Below are 21,914 nucleotides of genomic sequence, written 5' to 3' on the forward strand. Positions count from 1 at the left end.
ATTAGACAAATTCATCTAATAATTGTAAAAATCAGAACCAAAATGATAGTGCATATTCTGGATGAGAAAAACCATTAAAAGTAATGCAAATCTTGTATCTTTGGTCCAAATTACCAACTTTCTTTTTCTTCTTAAAATAATGACATTATAGGTGGAAGACAACAAGCCATAAAAAACCATGAGAGACTATCGACTCTGAAAAACGATCTGAGAATTTTGAAGGGGTGGGGGGTGGGAGGTTGGGGGCACCAGGTGGTGGGTATTGTAGAGGGCACGGATTGCATGGAGCACTGGGTGTGGTGCAAAAATAATGAATACTGTTATGCTGAAAAAAATAAAAAAATTAAAAAAAAAAAAAAAGAGCCTTACATCACACTGCTGTTAGGTTTTCTTACAGTAAGAAACGAGTCTAAGCTACACAACCGTACAAAAACCTGAAATCATAAAAAAAAAAAAACTGAGTATAAATAAAGGAAAAACAAATGAGAAATAGTGTTTTACCAAAGCCGTTCATTCCTCTCTGTGTGTGTGTGTGTGTGTGTGTAGAGTTGTGAGTCAACTTAGGTGACCAAATTAACAAACTGAACAAAAGGTCTCTGTGTGTGTATGTTTCTGTCAGTATGCATCTTTGTCTCTGTGCTGGGGATTAATATTTAGATTTTATAGGACTTTCAAATAGAACATAAAATAGTGTTGCTACCCACATTACACAGAGAACCAGAGAAAAGGCACTTAAATAACCTTGACAGAAATGTTGGAAAATTAATGCAGAGAATTGTATTTAGAGTGAGAATGCCCAAATGCCTTACAGTACTGAGAAAGTAATTAAGCAAAAGAAATGACTTTTAGAGCTTGGAAGGATTTAAAGCATCACCATTAAAGCTTGAGTGGATATTCTGCTCCATTAGCAGACTGGTTCTGTGAATACTGCTATCCTGTGTGGCCAGAGAGAGCTCACTGCACTTGCAAGGACTTTGTAAAGACCGCCATGTTGGATTACTGCTGCTTGGAAATGTCTCCATGAAGAATATTTTTTTTCTAGATGTAGATCCAAGTCAGAGATGTAAGCAGCCTGAAGTAGAAATCTATTTAAGAAATAGATTGAGGGGCACTTGGGTGGCTCAGTGGGTTAAAGCCTCTGCCTTCGGCTTAGGTCATGATCTCAGGGTCCTGGGATCGAGCCCCGCCATCAGGCTCTCTGCTCGGCAGGGAGCCTGTTTCCCCCTCTCTCTCTGCCTGCCTCTCTGCTTCTCTCTCTCTCTCTCTGTCAAATAAATAAATAAATCTTTAAAAATAAATAAATAGATAGATAGATTGAGTCTCTTTTATATCATTGTGTTTGCATTGTAGCATTCCCAGTTTCTTCTTCTATTTGCCAAATTACACTTTTGTTAATTTGATTGATTTTATTTTTATCTCTGTATCTATCTACGCATCTATGTATCCACTTCTCCATCTGTCCATCCACCCATCCTGGGCCACCTAGCTAGCTTGATTTATTCTAATGTAGACAGACAGAAAATGGAATTTCAGACAAAGTCTCCTAAACATGGAGCCACCTGAGGTGGCAAAGAATCTGCTGCAGACCCCATCTACTTAGATTTATAACTACAGAAAAATGTCAGTAGCTGAAAGTTTCAACACAATTCTTGGGACCAGACCGAATTTTTAACCTTGGACTCTGCCATTGACTGGCTGTGATTTGGTTTCCTTAAAGAGAGTAGACTTTAGTTTTCTCCTTTATAAAGTAGGAATATTAAAAGGCCAACTTTATGCTAAGTGATATGAATTGCTTCAAGTACTCAAAGGAGATCATAGGCTATCATTGGACTGGGTAGCACAGATGGAAGCTTCATTTCTCAGAAGTGAAAGGAGGTCAGCAAGACTTGCTTGACTCCTGGAGCCCAGGCCACTTAGCAGATTTGCATGTGCCCCTGATACTCTCCCAGACCTTTCCTGCCCTGTGAGCAGCAGAGAGAGCTCAGCCTGCTCACTGTCTATACCGACTGCATGTGGAAGCTCACACAACACAGCTAAACCAGGTAAGGAGACACTGCACACATGTCTGTTCTCCAGCTGCCCGAACTAGATGCTTCCAAATGTGAAACAAAACCATCAGTAATGTGAGCTCAGGAATGAGTTCTGACCACCTACAATTTAGAATGACATATACTCTGACCAAACCAGGAAACAGACTCTTCAATCTAGAGAACACACTGATGGTCACCAGAGGGGAGGTGGGGTGGGGGTGGGGTGGGGATGGGGGAAACAGGTGATGGGGATGAAGTGTACCTGTATCACTGTGAGCACTGAGGACTGTACAGAATTGCTGCATCCCTATACTGTACACCTGAAACTCCTATTACACTGTATGCTAACTAATTGGAACTTAAACAAAAACTTGAAGAAAAAAAGGGAATTACATGTATTCTACTTGTTAGTTGTGGCTTAATCAAGGAAGCCACCAGTACCCTTCTTTCACATAGATACATCAAAAAACTGCATCCCTTTGCTTTATCTTAAATAAGTCTTTCACTTCATAAAACATTATTTTGATGGCTATTTTACCATCCAATTATGCTAATTATTACCATTTCCTTCCTTAGTTGTAAAAGAGAAAAAAAAAGAGAATACAAATTTCTCTTGGCTGGCAGTTATTTAGTTATTTTATATTTATGATATTTATTTCTAGATATCACACAAGGATCTTTCCCCTATAGAAATGATTATGAAACACATTTGATTGATACCATTTCACATTTCATTTTCCTACAAATCAGCTCTCTTGTATGCATTTTGTAGTAAGTTTCTGATATGCAGAATTGTCAGGATTTCAGCACTAATGTTTATAGGAACGAGGCTCTGAACAAATCAAACCCTATAATAATTTTGATTTTAATATTCTTCGAAAAGACTCACCGAGTCAATGAGCTAGTCATCTATGCTCACTGATTTAAAAAAGATAAAACAAAATCATTCCATAGTGTACTAGTTTTGTTTGTCTAATATTAAAATTTGGTTTACAAGGACTATTTCTGAGCCACAGCATTTCTGTGGGATCTATCTCTGTACATGCAACTCCAGAAAATCACATTTATAATATGTTTATCTCCTCCCACAGGAGCTGTAAAGCCAAATGAGAGCATGGGGATAGAGGAGCTGCACCGTGAAAAGTCCTTCCTCTGCCATCTGTGGGGCACCTGTCATCCATATGCCCAGCTACCTATCCTCCTATCTGTCTGCATGTCTGTGTGTCTGTCTATCCATCCACCCATTGATCCATCCATCCATCCACCCACCCACCCATCCATCCATTGATCCATCCATCCGTCCATCCATCCACCTGGCTATGAGCCTGCCTCTCCCTACCTGTCATCTGTGTGTACTGACTACACACTGTGCTCTTACTGCCGTCCAACAGTACATTAGGACAGAGGATGGAGCTCAGGTAAACTAGATGTGCTCTCTCTGAATGCACTACTTCATAAACGCCATCAGCTAGAGAATTTGGAGACAAGAACCCACCAACCACAGATGTCAAGACCACTATATTCACTTAAAAAAAATTATTTATTTGACAGAGATCACAAGTAGGCAGAGCAGCAGGCAGAGAGAGGGGGGAAAGCAGGCTCCCTGCTGAGCAGAGAGCCCGATGCAGGGCTCGAGCCCAGGACCCTGGGATCATGACCTAAACTGAAGGCAGAGGCTTTAACCTACTGAGTCACCCAGGCGCCCCTATATTCACTTTCTTAATTGTTACTTAAACCTCCCTAATATACTTCAATTTAGAGTTTCCTGTTTGTTTTAAGAAGAAAGATCTCAGAAGATGCACTGCTACAGCAATCGTCCTTTGAGATTTAGAAGAAAACAAATACCAGTAGTTTATCGCAAGAAAAACCAATACGCACTGGCCTCTCCCCCTTGGCAGGAAGATCTGTGCCACCTCCGAAATACATATAAGCCAGGAGAGGAAGCATGTCTGCTTAGCTTCGAAGGAAAGGGGACAGCGATCAGGATCAGGAGGCGGTCAACTACCGAACAGGAGAACCTGAACAGTCCAAGGGAAACATTCCAGGGAGGATCTGGGCCAGCCCCACAGCTCTCTGCCACACTCAGGGCCCTCTCAGGTCAACCTTCAGGTCAACCTTTGTTGACCTGAACAAAGGTCAACACGAGAAGGAGGGTCAAGGAGAAACGTGACTGGCAGCATAGTGCGTGTGCGGTGAAACACACTTACCTGGAGTGTGAGGACGGCCCTGCTCGGGTTACGATTATACTGAGGGCTGATCCTTTGCCTTCTTAGGTTCACTGGTTGTACAGTAAGACTTGCTGGTGATACAGAGCTAGCTTTAAATCGGCTCAGTGACAACTTCTGAAGTTATCTTTTGGGAGAAAACAACTTTTACAAATTTATAATAGACTTGCTTCGGGGAAATTACTTTTTATTTTGGAGAGTAAACAGATCACTAAGGATCAGCAGGAGGCAATCTGACAAATACCTAGTTAGCATCTGTCAGGGATGATGTCATCAGACACACAGATACTAGTGTCAATGAAATCAAAGTCTACACTGGCAATAGAGTCTCTGTTACAAAACCAGCAGCTTGAACCTGTGTTAACTACTTATCTTATTGATCAATGGGTCAATAATCACAGATTATTTATCTGGGTGTGTGTGAGTGTGCGTGTTTCAGAATGGAATGAGCAACAGAGATTACATTCTTTCCTGAACTCATCTGCATAGAGGGCCTGCCAGGTGCCAGATATTAAGCAAAGGTAATTGAGAAAAAGAGTATCCAAAACCTACTCAGGGCTTGGGAAACACAGTTTCTAACCAGGGAACTCAGACAAGGGTGGACACCAACAGCGCAGGCCTGAGAGTCGGCCAAAAAAGGCAAGTAAAGCTGGGACCTGCAGTGGGCCCAGGCGAGTGAGGGAGCCTTGGGTACTTCAGAGGGAACTCCTGCCACCGGAGCAGTCGCATCAGCCCGCGTACCATCGGGGAGACAGCATCTCCTTCTATAGTACCTCTGTCAACCTGGACCACCCCACACATGACTGAGCAAGCCAATCATTAGCTGACCGCAAGCACAGCTCAGGACCCCAGCTTGGGCTTGGTGCTCTCTCCACTAGTTATACTTAAATTTCTTTTTAGAGACAATAGAAGTTAGTGAGAATGTAACATGTGTAATGTTAATTCTTCTCACTCATTTTTCCTTCTCTGTATTTTTTTCTTAAAATTGCTGGGAAGTATCTGTAATTAATAAAGATACAAAATAGAAAAGTAATCAACTTGGTGGCTGACTGCTGAAGAGTAAGGTCATAAAGCCCCTATACAGGACAGTGACGGTCTGGGAAGCTTCATGCCGGTGAAAGCTATTTTGGGGGTTCTTCGACGACTCACTGTGCCTCTGCTGGGATAAAGGAAACAGGATTTCTGTATCTGGACAAACCAGCACGGGGTCTTGTACTCACTTCGCTAAATTCTATCCTTGGACATGATGTGACAGAATCTGAAATAATATACTACATATAATGTATCATTAGAGATTTAATGAACACCTTAACCTCCATCCATGCTACTATAAAAAAGAGGCTTATTATTATGATTAAATCTAACTGCAGGCTTAGGCTGCCCGGGTTAATAAAGATCAGGAAAATAAATTGGTCACTGGAGAAGCCTGTGCTGAGACGGGGAGCATGATGATATCACAGGCTCCCTCGGTTTTAACTGACACTCGGCATAATACATTGAACACGAAAGCTTGCCTGTAACAAACTGGGGAAGTAATAACACCTTATATGCTGAACTGATTGACAGGTGAAGTGTAAGTGCGTGCCTTTGTTAGAGAGAAATTTTTATCCAAACTTCTGGGTGAACAGATGAGGGCTCTGTCTCTGGAATGCTGGGTTCTAAGGTTCACTAGCTTGCTGAGCAGCAACATTCTGAAATATTCTAAATTTCAGGTTTTCTTAACCATAAAACTGAGGTAAAATTTTACAGAAGAGGTTAAAAATCTTTGGTACATACTAATTACTCAATAAACATAGATTCTTATTAAATCTGAAGGTGCAATAGAAAGAAATAAAGAGGCTGTAGGGGCGCCTGGGTGGCTCAGTGGGTTAAAGCCTCTGCCTTCGGCTCAGGTCATGATCTCAGGGTCCTGGGATCGAGCCCCACATCGGGCTCTCTGCTCAGCAGGGAGCCCGCTCCTCTCTCTGACTGCCTCTCTGCCTACTTGTAATCTCTGTCTGTCAAATAAATAAATAAAATCTTAAAAAAAAAAAAAAGAGGCTGTCCAGGCAATTCCCTAATCCTGGCCTTCAACAGCCCACAGCCAAGGTCAGCACACTTGCCTGGAATGGGCCAGATGGTAAATATTTTACCTTTTTAGGATATATGGTTTTTGTTGCAACAATTCACTTAACTGTAGCATAAAAGTATCCACAGACAATATGTAAATAAATGAGAATGGTGGTACTCCTTTAAAACTGTATTTTAGTGCAGGTGGGGGTGAGTGATGTCAGCAAAATGTTGAATTAGGCAGCTCCAAGCTTCTCTTCCTCCAAAGAAATGTCAGAAACAAGCAGAAACTCTCAGAAACTACATTGCCAGAAATATGAATAATGGTCAAAGGTTTCTAGGAACAAATCTGATGTTGAATCAAGAAAAAGCAACTAACCACAGAAGGACACCTGTTTTCACTTGCCCTGCCACTCCAGAGGTGTGGAGCAGCTCTTGAAGGCAGCACCCACATTCCCAGTGTGGGGCTTTGGTCTGTTTGCTAAGGCAGCACAGCCAGCCCTACTCGCAATTACTGTGTGAGTCTGTTCCACACTGCAGGAGTGCCTGTCCCTGCCCAGTCCAGCTCACAACTCACCCAGGCTGGAAAGTGGTGGAAATGGCTCCAGAACAGTGTGGAGTGGGCAGGATGACAGCTGAGGAAGGTGCACACCACCCAGGCCTGGGGAGAAGAGCCAGAGAGACAGGGTGCTGTTGTCATTGTAGTTGTAGTTGTCTTGTTTTGGACACCTGGATAATCAACAGCACCCTGAATTAGGAGTGATTCCGAAAACCTCACACACACACCAAGGGCAAGACACATGTCCAGAAAAGACCTGAGAAGAACCTCCCCTCTCACCTGAGGCTCATCTCTACATCACTGCAGGATTGGCTAAGTGTTTACATGTTTGCAGAGAGATCAAGCACGGAGTGAAACAGCAGAAACAGGAAGAGGTGTCTGGTTGTTGTTGTAGTTACTGGTATTCAATAAAAACTCAGTAAGTACACTAGCCAAACAAAAACTAAGGAACAGAGACTTCACGGAAACATATGACATAAAATACATTCCTTTGAAAAGAGTGGGGAAAAGTCACTAGACACACAGACTTCAAAAAATTAAAAAAAAAAAAAACACAGCAAAACCTGGGAAAGAAAAATTTAAAAAAAAAATTCTAATTTCTAGAGTAACAAAACAATGATACCCATTTCCAGCAGCAACATCAAAAAATCACAAGACATACAAAGAAACAGAAAAGTAAGGTCCATTTACTGGAACAAAATAAACTGACAGACAACCATCCACGAGAAGCCCAGGTGCCAGATTTACTCAAAACACTTTGAACAATTAGCTTACATGTGCTTAAATGGCTAAAGAAAAATATGAACCAACAACTACAGGAAATCAAGAAAACAAGGTATAAAGCAAATGAAATATCAATAGAGATGAAAATTATAGAGGAGAAAAAGTCTGGAGCTGAAAAGTACAAAAACTGACATAAAAAATTCAACCGAAGCATTCGCAGAAAAATAAAGCAAGCTGAAGACAGAATCAGCAGATTGGAGATACGATGACAGCAATCATCCAGCATGGGGAGAAGAAACAGAAAATAAGCAAAGAAAAGTGAACCAAAGCATCATCTGCGATGATAAAAGGCCGAAAGCTGTACCATGACACCAGGAAAAGCTGAGGATGCTTGGTCTCTCACTGCTGCCAGGTGACATTGTACTGAAGTCCTTGCAGAACAATTAGATAGGGAAAACAAACAGAGGCCTTCAAAGTAGAAGGAAGAGGTAAAACTATCTCTCTTGGCAGATGACATGATCCTGATATAGAGGGAAAATAGGAAACAGTCCACCACATCATGACTAGAACTAATGAATGAAATCTGCAGAACTGCATGTCTCAAGGTCAACACACAAAAATCAGCTTTGTTTCTACACATCAGAAATGAACAATCCAAAAAAGAACTTAAGAAAATAATTCTATTCATAACAGTATCTAGAAGAACAAGATACCTAGGAATAAACGTAATGAAGGCCGTGAACACTTGTACCCGGTAAGAAACAAAGCATTGCTGAAGGAAGTCAGAGCACCTTAAATGAATGAAAAGACATTCTGTGATCATGAACTGGTAAACTTACTGTTGTTAAGATGGCAATGTCCTCCAAACTATCTAACAATTCAACACAATCTCTATCAAGATGCCAACAGTCATTTTGCAGGAATGGAAATGCCAATCCTCAAGCCTTCATGGACTGGCAAAGGGCTTTAAATAACCCAAACACTTTGGAAGAAAAAGAACAATATTGAAGGGCCTGCGCTTCACTATTTCAGAACCACTAAAAAGTGACAGTACTAAAACTATGGTGTTTTCATCAGAACAGATGTACTGATCAGCTGAATAGAACCAAGTCCAGAAATAAACCTACCAATTTATGGCCAATTCTTTTCCAACATTGCTACCAAATCTACCCAATGAAGAAAGAATAGTTTTCAAGAAAATATTCTGGGATAACTGGATTTCTACATGCAGTAGAATGAATTGGAAACCCTACTTCACACTTCGTTAAAAAAAAAAAAAAAGACTCAAAATGGATCAATGGCTCAAATATTTAAGAGCCAAAACCATGCACTTCTTAGGAGAAAACATGGGGGTTGAAATTTATGAACTGGGATCTGGCAATGGCATCTTAGTATAACACTTGAGACAGGAGGTGACAGAAAAAATAGATAAGTGGGAATTCACCCCAACATAAAACTTTTGTTCATCAAAGGACATTATCAAGACAGTGAAAGATAACCTACAGAATGAGGGAAAATTCTTGCAAATCATATATCTGATAAGGATCCAATATTCAAAATATATAAAGAACACCGAAAAAGACAAAGAGCCCAGTTTAAAAGTGGGCAAAAGACTTGCAAAGACATTTTTTCAAATGCCATTGTGGCATTATTCACAAAAGTTCAAGGTGGAACAAGCCAAGTGTCCTTGACAGATAGGTGGATGAAAAGAATGGGAGTCATCAATGGAAAGAACATAAAAAGGAACAAAATTCTGATACATGCTACATGATAACCCTTGAAAACATTATCCTAAAATATACTGGAGTTTACCAAGGGCTACAGGGAGATGTTATTGCTTAATGATTTTAGAATTTTTGTTTGGGATGATGGAAACATTTTGGAAATAGATGTTTGTAATAGTTAACACATTTTAAATTTAGTTATGTGGCTGAGTTATACCTTCAAAAATGTTTCAAATGACATTTTATATATACTTTCCACAATAAAATTTTAAAAAGAAGAATGTAGGTGGGGTCAGAATTGGGCCATGTAGGGTAATAAGCTGACCCCTAGTCTACAGCAAGGTTCTCATATTTTAGTAATAATAGGATTTATTGGAGGGTTTATTCAAACACAGACACCTGCTCCCCCAGAATTTCTGGTTCACTTTTCTTTCCAGGGTAGAAAAGATGAATTTGCATTTCTAACAAGTTTGCGTAAGGTGCTGACAGCAGCTGGTCTGGGGACACCACTCCAAGAACCACTGGACTATCACCCCTCTGCTCTATCAGTGCCATTGCTATTTATTTTCTAGAAGGAAACAGGTCAAGGTACTGCAACGTAATATCATGCTATCATAGCTTGGTGCAGTCGGTCAAAAGTAATCGTGCCCACTGCGCCTTACAAAGGGGCAAAGATCTGCATATCTGGGAAGAGTGAAAGGATGGAGAGTCCGGTTGATAAAGATCAGTCATATTTGGTTTCCAAGGAGCAGTGACCTGAATGAGGAACTGCTAACTGAAACGGGCAGAGCACGCGAGCTTATGAATTATTCACATTCTTCTGAATCGAAGTGAAAACCTGTGTGAGAGGAATGAAGCAGCTGATAATAAAAGTGCTAATGTCTTTCCTTCTCTCTGATTTTAAGGGAGGGCAGGCCGGATGCATGGGCAAGTGCTATTTGTGGTGAGTACCAGCTAAGCTCTGCAGGTGTCTTGATTTCTCCCAGAGAAATAACCTACTTTCCGACGTGTGAAGATGGACTGTCACAGCGATTCTGACGAAGACTCCAGATCTGTACAAATGGACTCATACAACTTGTCCAGTTGCTCCGCAACATTTTAGCTGAGATCCACCTGTGCCGGCGAGTGTGTCCTGTGGGGCCTGGTCTCTGTTTCTGCCCCCTGTTCCCACTCGACGGCTCCCTTCCTGGGAGACACTGGATGGTGGCAAGTTTAGGGGAGCGGCTGTGGTCGCTGCAGGGAGCCTGGCCTCTCCACCTCTCAGCCCCTCAGCCCCCTGCCTCCACCTCTCCTGGGAAACTGCCACTTGTCTCGAGCTGCAGCAGGCATCTCGGCTTGGCCACGTCCATTTGCCCAGTAGTGCATCCCCACACCGGCCGTGCTCTCTGAGGTCAGTTTCTGTCCCTCCTTCTGGGCCAGGATGGATACAGTGTGTTCACTCAGCAATCACTTACAGAGCTCCTACTGAATCCCCAGTGTGCAGATGGGTTAACTGAGGACTAGTTCTTACAACTCTTTTTGGAGGAAGTGCTGCGGGTTTGTGGTGGGAGGAGAAGCAGAGGATTAACCGGCAGATCTGCAGGAGGGGAGATATCAGCTGTACCCACCCTGAAAATACACTGTCGTGAGCAGTGTTCTCTAAGCCCCTGAGAGGGACCTGCAGGAAGGAGGGGACAGGGATCTGCAGGAGAGAGAGAGGGATCTGAAGGAGGGAGGAGAGAGAGGGATCTGAAGGAGGGTTGTGCAGGAGGGAGGGATGCAGGGAAATAGGTGAGAGTCCTGGAGTACTGTCAGCCAAGCAGACCAGATGCTTTGTTGGGGTGCTGGGTGAGACCTGTGATAAAACAAACCCACACAATAAAAGCACCCCAAAACCTTCCCTCACATTCACAAATTCTACTTCTGTTTGCCTTGGATCCCAGGAAACCAGTATGTCTGTCATTTTGCATATGAAATTGCTCTTGAAAAAGTGGCTTAGTGGGGTCATAGACTGGACTCTTCTCTTTGCTCACTTGGAAAATTATGTGTTCCCTGGGCTTTTTTGGCTACAATTTCTCCTGCTTCTTTTCTATTTTGGGAATATATTCCCCAGTCTCCATTTTAGATTCTTATTTGTGGTCCACTTCTTAAATATCTTTGGAATTCAAATTTTGGCAGAGACTCTCCTGTTCCTTGACAATTAAATAAAATTACCAAAGTTCTCCCTCCATAGGTTGTATGGAAAATCAAATAATGTTTTTAAAAGTCTGCAAATTCTTGGGGTTTTACTTTTTGTTCCAATTCCAAAATGCTGCTGAAATTCATTTTCCTTTCCAACTCGTTTGATGAGATTTTCTTCTCCTTTCTGCTCTTACTTTACACATATAAATTCCTTCTCATTACTTTTTTTTTAAAGAAGTAATTTACATTCAACAGCTGTGTTCCTGAACTTAGTGGAAAAGCTCTGTTTTTCCCCACTGAAATGGCTTTTATGATATTGAGGTATGCACCCCCTATCCCTAATTGTGAAGAGTTTTAATCAAGAAAGGATGCTGTACTTTGTCAAATGCTTTTTCTGCATCTATTGAGAGTATGATATGATACTTATTCTTTCTTTTGTTAATGTAATGAATCACATTGATTGATTTGCGGATGCTGAACCAAACCTCCCAGCCCCGGAATAAATCCTACTTCTTTGTGGTGAATGATCCTTTTACTGTACTCTTGGGTCCTATTGACTAGTATTTGGGTGAGAATTTCTGCATCCATCTTCATCAGGGATATTGGTCTGTAATTCTCCTTTTTGTTGGGGTCATTGTCTGGTTTTGGGATCAAGGTAATGCTAGCCTCACAGAATGAGTTTGTAAGTTTTCCTTCCATTTCAACTTTTTGGAACAGTTTCAGGAGACTAGGTATTAATTCTTTAAATGTTTGGTAGAATTCCCCTGGGAAGCCATCTGGCCCTGGGCTCTTGTTTGTTGACAGATTTTTGATTACTATTTCAATTTCCTTGCTGGTGATGGGTCTGTTCACGTTTTTCATTTCTTCCTGGTTCAGTTTTGGTCCTGTATATGTTTCTGAGAATGCATTCATTTCTTCCAGATTACCTAATTTGTTGGCATATGGTAAATTATAAATGTTCTTATAATTGTTTGTATTTCCTTGATCTTGGTTATGGTTTCCCCTCTTTCATTCATGATTTTATTTATTTGGGTCCTTTCTCTTTTTCTTTTTGATAAGTTGGCCAGGGGTTTATCAGTCTTGTTAATTCTTTTAAAGATCCAGCTCCTACTTTTGTTGATCTGTTCTACTATTCTTTTGGTTTCTATTTCATTGATTTCTACTCTGATTTTTATTATTTCTCTTCTTATGCTGGGTTTAGGATTTATATGCTGTTCTTTCTCCAGCTCCTTCAGTTGTAGGGTTAGGTTGTGTGTTTGAGAACATTTTTTTTAAAGATTTTATTTATTTATTTGTCAGAGAGAGAGCACGCACAAGCAGGCAGAATGGCAGGGAGAGGCAGAGAGAGAAGCAGGCTCCATGCTGAGCAAGGAGCCTGATGTGGGACTCAATCCTAGGACCCTGGGATCATAACCTGAGCCGAAGGCAGCAGCTTAACCCGCTGAGCCACCCAGGCGCCCCAAAACCTTTCTTGTTTCTTGAGAAAGGCTTGTATGCTATATACTTTCCTCTCAGAACCACCTTTCTTGCGTCTCAAAGATTTTGAACAGTTGTGTTTTCATTTTCATTTGTTTCCATGAATTTTTCAATTCTTTAACTTCCTCATTGATCCATTCATTCTTTAATAGGATGTTCTTTATTCTCCATGTATTTGAGTTCTTTCCAAATTCCTTCTTGTGATTGAGTTTAAGTTTCAAAGCATTGTGGTCTGAAAATATGCAGGGAATGATCCCAGTTCTTTTGGTACTGGCTGAGACCTGATTTGTGACCCAGGATGTATCTATTCTGGAGAATATTCCATGTGCACTCAAGAAGAATGTATATTCTGTTGCTTTAGGATGGAATGTTCTGAATATATCTATGAAGTCCATCAGGTCCAGTGCATCCTTTAAAGCCCTTATTTCCTTGTTGATCTTTTGCTTACATGATCTGTCCATTACAGTGAGAAGGGTATTAAATTACCCTACACTTATTGTATTATTGTTGATGTGTTTCCTTGATTTTGTTATTAACTGGCTTATATAATTGGCTGCTCCCATGTTAGGGGCATAAATATTTATAATTGTTAGATCTTTTTGTTGGATAGACCCTTCAAGTATGATATACTGTCCCTCCTCATCTCTTATTACAGTCTATGCTGTAAAATCTAATTTGTCTGATATAAGGATTGCCACCCCACCTTACTTTTGATGTCCATTAGCATGGTAAATGGTTTTCCACCCCCTCACTTTAAATCTGGAGGTGTCTTTGGGTCTAAAATGAGTCTTTTGCAAACAGCATATCAATGGGCCTGTTTTTATTTATTTATTTTTTCATCCAATCTGATGTCCAGTGTCTTTTGATTGGGGCATTTAGCCCATTTACATTCAGGGTAATTACTGAAAGATATGAATTTAGTGCCATTGTATTGCCTGTAAGGTGACTGTTAATGTATATTGTTTCTGTTCCTTTCTGGTCTATGTTACCTTTAGGCTCTCTCTCTATGTTTAGAGCACCATTTTCAATATTTCTTGTAGGGCTGGACTGGTGATGGCAAATTCTTTTAGTTTCTGTTTGTCCTGGAAGGTTTTATCTCCCCTTCTATTTTCAATGACAGCCTAGCTGAATATACTATTCTTGGCTGCAAATTTTCCTCATTTAGAACACTGAATATATCATGCCAGTCCTTTCTGGACTGCCAGGTCTTTGTGGATAAGTCTACTGCCAGTCTAATATCTCTACCATTGTATGTTACAGACTTCTTTTTCTGAGCTGCTTTCAGGATTTTTCTCTTTGTCTCTGAGATTTGTAAGTTTTACTATTAGATATCGGGGCATTGGCCTATTTTTCCTGAATTTGAGGGGGTTTCTATGTGCCTCCTGGATTTTGATGCTTGTTTCCTAGCCTCAGCAATCAGACAACAGAAAGAAATAAAAAGCATCCCAATTGGCAAAGAAGAAGTCAAACTCTCAGTCTTTGCAGATGACATGATACTTTATGTGGAAAACCCAAAAGACTCCACCCCAAAACTGCTAGAACTCATACAGGAATTCAGTGAAGTGGCAGGATATAAAATCAATGCACAGAAGTCAGTTGCATTTGTATACACCAACAAGACAGAAGAAGGAGATATCAAGGCATTGATCCCATTTACAATTGCAAACAAAACCATAAGATACCTAGGAATAAATCTAACTGAAGAAGCAAAGAATTTGTACTCAGAAAACTATAGAATACACATGAAAGAAATTGAGGAAGACACAAAGAAATGGAAAAATGTTCCAAGCTCATGAATTGGAAGAACAAATATTGTGAAAATGTCTATGCTACCCAGAGCAATCCACACATTTAATGCAATCCCTATCAAAATGCCATCAACATTTTTCATGGAGTTGGAGCAAATGATTCTAAAATTTACATGGAACCAGAAAAGACTGCAAATAGCCAGAGGAAAGTTGAAAAAGAAAACCAAAGTTGGCAACATCAAAATTCCAGACTTCAAGCTCTATTACAAAGCTATAATCTTCAAGACAGCATGGTACTGGCACAGAAACAGACACATAGGTCAGTGGAACAGAATAGAGAGCCCAGAAATGGACCCTCAACTCTATGATCAACTAATCTTCAACAAAGCAAGAAAGAATGTCTAATGAAAAAAGAGCGTCTCTTCAACAAACGGTATTGGGAAAATTGGACAACCACATGCAGAAGAGTGAAATTGGACCATTTCCTTACACCACACACAAAAATAGACTCAAAATGGATGAAAGACCTCAATGTGAGACAGGAATCCATCAAAATCCTTGAGGAGAACACAGGCAGCAACCTCTTTGACCTTAGCCGCAGCAACTTCTTCTTAGAAACATTGCCAAAGGCAAGGGAAACAAAGGCAAAAATGAAGTATTGGGACTTCATCAAGATCAAAAGCTTTTGCACAGCAAAGGAAACAGGAAACAAAAGCAAAAGACAACTGACAGAATGGGAGAAGATATTTGCAAGCGACATATCAGATAAAGGGTTAGTATCCAAAATCTATAAAGAATTTATCAAGCTCAACACCCAAAGAACAAATAATCTAATCAAGAAATGGGCAGAGGACATGAACAGACATTTCTGCAAAGAAGACATCCAAATGGCCAATAGATAGATGACCAAGTGCTCAATATCACTATATCACTCAGCATCAGGGAAATACAAATCAAAACCACAGTGAGATACCACCTCACACCAGTCAGAATGGCTAAAAATAACCAGTCAGGAAATGACAGATGTTGGCAAGGACCCAGAGAAAAGGGAATCCTCCTACACTCCTACACTGTTGGTGGGAGTGTAAGCTGGTGCAGCCACTCTGGAAGACAGTGTGGAGGTTCCTCAAAAAGTTGAAAATAGAGCCATCTTATGACCCAGAAATCGCACTACTGGGTATTTACCCTAAAGATACAAATGTAGTGATCCAAGGGGGCACATGCATCCAAATGTTTATAGCAGCAATGTCCACAATAGCCAAACTATGGAAAGAGCATAGATGTCCAATGACTAATGAATGGATAAAGAATATGTGGCATAAAATACAATGGAATAATTGGAGCCATCAAAAAAATGAAATCTTGCCATTCACAATGAGGTGGGTGGAACTAGAGGATATTATATTAAGTGAAATAAGTCAATCAGAGAAAGAATTATCAGATGATCTCACTGATATATGGAATTCAAGAAACAAGGCAGAGGATTATAGAGGAAAGGAAGGAAAAATGAAACCAGAGAGGAAGACAAACCCCTCTTTAAGAGACTCTTAATCTTAGGAAACAAATTGAGGGTTGCTAGATTGGAGGGGGTTGGGAGGGGTGGGGTGGCTTGGGAATAGACACTGGGAAGGATATGCGCTATGGTGAGCGCTGTGAATCGTGTAAGACTGATGAATCATAGACCTGTACCCCTGAAGCAAATAATACATTATATGTTAATAATAATAAATGAAAGAAAAAGAAAAGAAGGAATTTACGTGTGCAAGAAAGCTTCCTGTGGTGCAGGAGACTTTGGGGCCTGGGGGAGGAGGCATGGCAGGGTCCACACCACAGCGGGGGAGCACCAGGACACTGAACCTGAGACATTCCTGCTGGAGCAGTCCTCTTCCTTCCAGCTGCTATGAGTCTCCCTTTGAGAAATTTTCATTCACTAGATCACTGCCACTGCTTGATTCTTCTGCCTTTGGATTCCACCTTTTCCCACATTCCAGTTCTGTCATTTTATGTCTTTTAAAAATTTCTGTAAGTTATTTACACAACTTCAAATTTATGGAGATGCTGTCAGACTAATTCAAGTGACTTCCACATTCTCTTCAACACTTTTGCTCCCTTTTCTTTCCCCTCATATTTATATAGACACATACATATTCATACATATACAAATATATCACATATATTGCATTTATATAAAATATATATAATCTACATTATATGTGTGTGCTTTTTCTAATTATTTGAGATGCCCTTTTACCCTAATTACTTCTGAATGTATTTCCTAAGCACAAAGATCCTCTTTATGTAACCATAAATTACAGAAATATGGAAAATGAACACTAATACCTACTTACTCTTATCTAATTTCCAATTTTGATCAAACTGCATTAATTACTACTATGGCTTTTTGGTCTAGGGCACCACTCTTAATCACATGCTGAATTTATTGTCATGCACTATAGCCTCCTTTAATCTAGAATACATTCGCAGGGTTTCTCTGATTTTGATATTCTGAAGAGCACAGGTCAGCTATTTTGTAAAATGTTTCTCAGCTTGAGTTTGTCTGCTGTTTCATTAAATTTTCATTAAGTAGGGTTTGCTACAGGTCCCTCAGCTTCACCCTGAATAAGCCAGGACCCAGTGCAAAGCAAAATAGAAGGAAATTGGATCCCAAGTGACCACATGGAGAGGAGACTCCTCGGCAGTTCTGGGCAAATTAACAGTAGATTGTACCATGAGGGAAAATTAACATTATCTTATTTATGTCCCTAAGTCTGGAAGTCTTTATCCAAGTTTCATTCTGCTGCGTGGGTAATCACTTTAAATTGCAGATGGTATTCCTGTGATTAGCAACTGTCTACAATACCCAAAAGCTGAGAACATGTTGGGCTTATTCACTGCTAGCTCCCAGATACCTAGTTGAGTGTGTACCTACAGGTACTAAACAAATGCTTGTTGAAAGTCTGAATCAATATGACTTTCAACACTAATAGTTTTTGTTTGTTTGCCCTGTTGTGAGCCAATTCCGAGTCCCCTGATGGATGGTTGATTCAGTTCACACATCGACTGCTCCCTATCATGTTCTCAAGTCCCAGGTTCCCATCCACATCACCCCAGGGGCCGGCCCTGGGCCCCAAATCCACCCACATGATCCCAAACAGCCAACGCGCAGGGAGCCCATGAAATGAACACTGCTCTTTGTGCCATACAAAAGCTGTCCCCTACAATTTCAGCCACATGCTGCTCCTTTGTGCCTAAGATACATTTATCATACCACTTCCAACATTTAAAACCTACTTTCTTTCCATGGTTCTTTCCAATTCTAGACTTTACACAAATGCTACATATTTTCTCTCCAGTCTTTTTAAGTAATCACAAGGCTTGTGATATTTATCTGATTAATGAATGCATCATGTTCTTAGAAACTAACTGAGGGTTTTGGCGGGGGGTGGGGGTGGGAGATTGGGTGAGCCTGGTGGTGGGTATTATGGAGGACACATATTGCATGGAGCACTGGGTGTGGTGCATAAACAATGAATTCTGGAACACTGAAAAGAAATTTAAAAAATAAATAAAAATTAAAAAAAAAAAAACAAGAAAGAAATAGCACTGGGGTTTATAATGACACTGAGGGCTCATCTTCCACTCTGGACACAAAGAACAGCACATCAACACAGTCTTGCCTGTTAAGGGGTGGCACACAAGCCACAGGCACAGGCTCCGAGGCCACTCACTTGCTCAGTGGGCAAAGATCTCGAGCAGTTCGCTCCTCCCATGCCACGGTTTTCTCATGTGGAAACACCAATGTTAACAGTGCACACCTTAAAGAGGTGTTATGAAGCTCAGATGAGTTAAGTCTATTTCCAGGGCTTGCGGTACTCCTTACTGCGAGCATGAGCGCTCAGTAAGTGTGATCCCGGGCTCGTGAGAATCGCCACGATGAACACGCAAACCCAATAAGGGCAGCTGCTCAAAAGAAACTGCTCAAAATCATCAGATCCAAGAGAAAACAGACACGTCAGAAGCAGTCAAGAACTATCAGAAAACATTTTAAGTGTTAGCCACAGTGTGAATGCTTGTTCATGTGTAGCGTGCTTGACAGTGAAATGCAACCGCCTGCAAGCAGGGCTGGGAGAGGCCTGCAGGATGCCCTCTAAGAGCTGGCGACAGGGAAGTCTGGGGCTCACCCGCGCAACAGGACTGCCAGGAACCCCAGGAGTCATGCACTCTCTGCAGGTGCCCACACACACAGTGGTTTTTCCTCTGCACATACAAAAGTATTTAGTGGGGGCGCCTGGGTGGCTCAGTGGGTTAAGCCACTGCCTTCGGCTCAGGTCATGATCTCAGGGTCCTGGGATCGAGTCCCGCATCGGGCTCTCTGCTCAGCAGGAAGCCTGCTTCCCTTCCTCTCTCTCTGCCTGCCTCTCTGCCTACTTGTGATCTCTCTCTGTCAAACAAATAAATAAAATCTTTAAAAAAAAAAAAAAGAAAAAAAAAGCATTTAGTGATGACTTGTAGATGAAGAAATTGGGAAGAGATTTTTCACTTTGTAACATTAAGAGCAATGTGAATATGCGCGTGCATGCACACACACACACTCTCTCTCTCTCTCTCTCTCTCATGCATGTGTATATACACTTTTTGCTATTCTTATTTAATTAATGAAACCTTACCTAGGAAGACAATTATGTCTTCTTATTCACAGTTCCCTCTATTCTACAAAAAAGCATAAACATCCTATTGTTCAAATACAGGAAGCATGAAATTGTGAATCATTGTGAGAGGAGTTTGTGTGAAGTCATCAAACATGGGGAAGAACTGCAGACACACTGGGACAGAACTAAAAGGGATCCGTTCATGGAGCAGAGAGAGCTGCACACTCAACCAGCAAATACACCAGGCTGGCTAACAGATGAACGTGTGGTGGTAGCCGTGTTTCCTGGCACGGGGGCTATTTACTGGCTACCCCTGCTGCTGTCGCTATCAAAATACAGACTTCAGTGTTTATATTGCTTTTGGAAGAAGGGATGGATTGGGCAGAGAACTGGAAGTATTTGCAGAAAATAAACATGATTTCAACACAGAGGAAATTTCAAAAATGAGACGGCCTTTCAAGTATCTTTGAATGAATGTTGGAAACAAGATTATGCCAGATAGATGCCTTTGTGAATAGCAATTCTCTTGTTGGGGTGGAGACGACAGCTTTGCCTGAGAGTGCTTCAGAAAGAAAGACTGTGATCTCCAGTCTTTCATGAGTGGGTGCTGAATATTTTCAGAATATACAGGAACATAAAGCCCATAGGTTCGGTGATCATCATAGATACACGTCCCCCTGGTGAGGTACATGGAGCCAACAGAGATATCTGTGTGAGCGTGCATGCGTATACACACACACACACACACACACAGAATTTAAAGGAAACAGGCAAATTTAGAGCAGAAATTCACAGTGGACATTTCTCAAGAAAGTGAAGTGGAGAGAGAACCTTGTCCAGGAATTAAGTCATTTTAGGAAGAAATGAACCATACAAGCAGCAGGTGTGTATGCTAATAGAATGGCTGTGTGTTTTAATTAAGCAGCACCTTCCTACAGAATAATTACATATGTTGTTTACTCAACTATTTTTTTTTAAGCCATTAACAGTTCTATAATGTACTTTCTTCCCAGGCTACAAGTTAAAAGCCTTATGAACATTTGTTTTTATCATGAAAGAAATACATAATAGGTACTCGGCTTGATGCCGATACTTATTCCTACAAATAGTGCATCCAGGAATTCAAACACATTCATGGCCTGACTTCCATAGCTCATTTTAAGATTAGAAAATTTGTCATAGCTTTGTTGTAAAGAATTATGCCTTGGATTCTACAGAAGCACAAGAATTTTGGAGGTAAGGTCAAAGGAATTTCACTCCGCTGATGGAGACTCGCACAGCTGTGGTCCATTCTCAAGGAGGCAGCGCAGTGGGGGGTGAGGGGAAGGGCTGTCACCCTGAGCACCACCGGAAAGCCACAGAGCGCCATCTTCTGAACTAAGTACTTGTCAACTGAATTAAAACCCTCCACATGAAACCTCCAGAATGTAAGCATTTATGTTCCTTTTGGAAGAATTTCTTGGAAATCATGGCAGCATTTTCTTAGGAGCACAAGAAATCTGTATGTGTTAAGGGTTTACAGAAGACAAGCTCACAAAAAACCCCACAGGAGAAGCCTAGACTATGATCTTTCAGAACATTCAATACGGCTTCTGAGGATGTACTCTAGGGTCTCTGGTTGTGACCTTCTGCTGGAGCATGAACTTGTTGAAGGGACCTCAACTGTTAGGACAAGAATCTTGTGGAAAGAAGAGAAAGTGCTTGATTAGGCTTAATTAGAGGATTGAAAAGTGATGTCTCCTTTTGTTTTTCTAACGTTACCTATCAATTTTATAAATTATTGTCAAAAATACTCATGGCTACAACTGGATGATAATATGTGGCAGCCAGCATTTTTGACAAAAGTAATTCCAGACAAATCAGACCAGTTTAGCTGGCAAGGCAGTGAGTGTGAGCAACTGTTCAGCGGAAATGTCATGGCAGGTTCAATGTGTTTCCTTCTCTACAAAGGAAGTCCCTGGGGCTGACAAAGTTGGGTGTCGAGGGGACAGAGCTTCACACAATACCAACAGATATTAATCCCAAATGCGTGCTAAAAATGTTTGTGCCAACAAAGAGTATGCATTACACACACGTGTGTTTATGCCAGCATGTTCTGAAGAGGTGAATTTAAAGCATCCTGTATGGGGAAGATTCCAACACAGACGACCCAAGAGGGGAGACTGGACACAAAAAGATTTGGAATGCTTTTCTTTAGTAGCTCTGTGAAATGAACAGTCACATTCCTTTCCTGATGGAGGGTCAGGTCCCTTCTTGGAAGTTAACTTTGGTCGTCACTTAAGGAAGCCATCACATACAACTGGGGTTTGGCGTGTCTTTTCACGGTTCTCACCCTATAAGTTCATGGAAGAAAGGATAGGAAACTAATTTGAATTGTTTTCGACAATTAGACCAACATTGTGCCGATAGGGTTTCAGGAGCGAAGAGGGATTCTGTTGCCTGGTCTCTGATGATGTCTCTTTCAATGAAGCTTTGAGAGGCGGACAGAAAGGAGCCAAAATAAAACTCCATGTGAGTTGAGACCCTAACCATTGATTACAGATATTTTGTTATTTTCCTCATTTTTAAAAG

This window comes from Lutra lutra, chromosome 14, assembly GCF_902655055.1.
Source record: "Lutra lutra chromosome 14, mLutLut1.2, whole genome shotgun sequence".
Classification (NCBI taxonomy): Eukaryota; Metazoa; Chordata; class Mammalia; order Carnivora; family Mustelidae; genus Lutra; species Lutra lutra.